The 235-nt window shown below is 34.5% G+C and overlaps 1 protein-coding gene across 3 annotated transcripts in view; it reads left to right on the forward strand.

The window, feature by feature from the left end:
- LOC112157183 (B-cell receptor CD22) overlaps positions 1 to 235 on the forward strand; it is an 821740-nt gene that overhangs the window by 814352 nt on the left and 7153 nt on the right. The gene's annotated exons all lie outside the window — the stretch shown is intronic.

Raw genomic sequence — 235 nt, forward strand, 5'->3', positions numbered from 1 at the left:
TCATATTTTGTTTAGGTGTAAATCTCACATGTTTGTGTAAAAAACAAATGAATCTAAACATGTTTTTGATGATTTCTCTGTTCCAGACCTGCAGACAGACTGGAAAGTGACCTATAATGAAACTGAAATCTGTGCTGATAAAGGATCAACTGTAGTCATACGTTGCTCATATGATTATCCAGTAATGATAAATGGAGTCAGCACCATTGTTGAAAAAAGCTTCTGGTTCATCAGA

This window comes from Oryzias melastigma, linkage group LG1 (assembly GCF_002922805.2).
Source record: "Oryzias melastigma strain HK-1 linkage group LG1, ASM292280v2, whole genome shotgun sequence".
NCBI classification, from domain to species: Eukaryota; Metazoa; Chordata; class Actinopteri; order Beloniformes; family Adrianichthyidae; genus Oryzias; species Oryzias melastigma.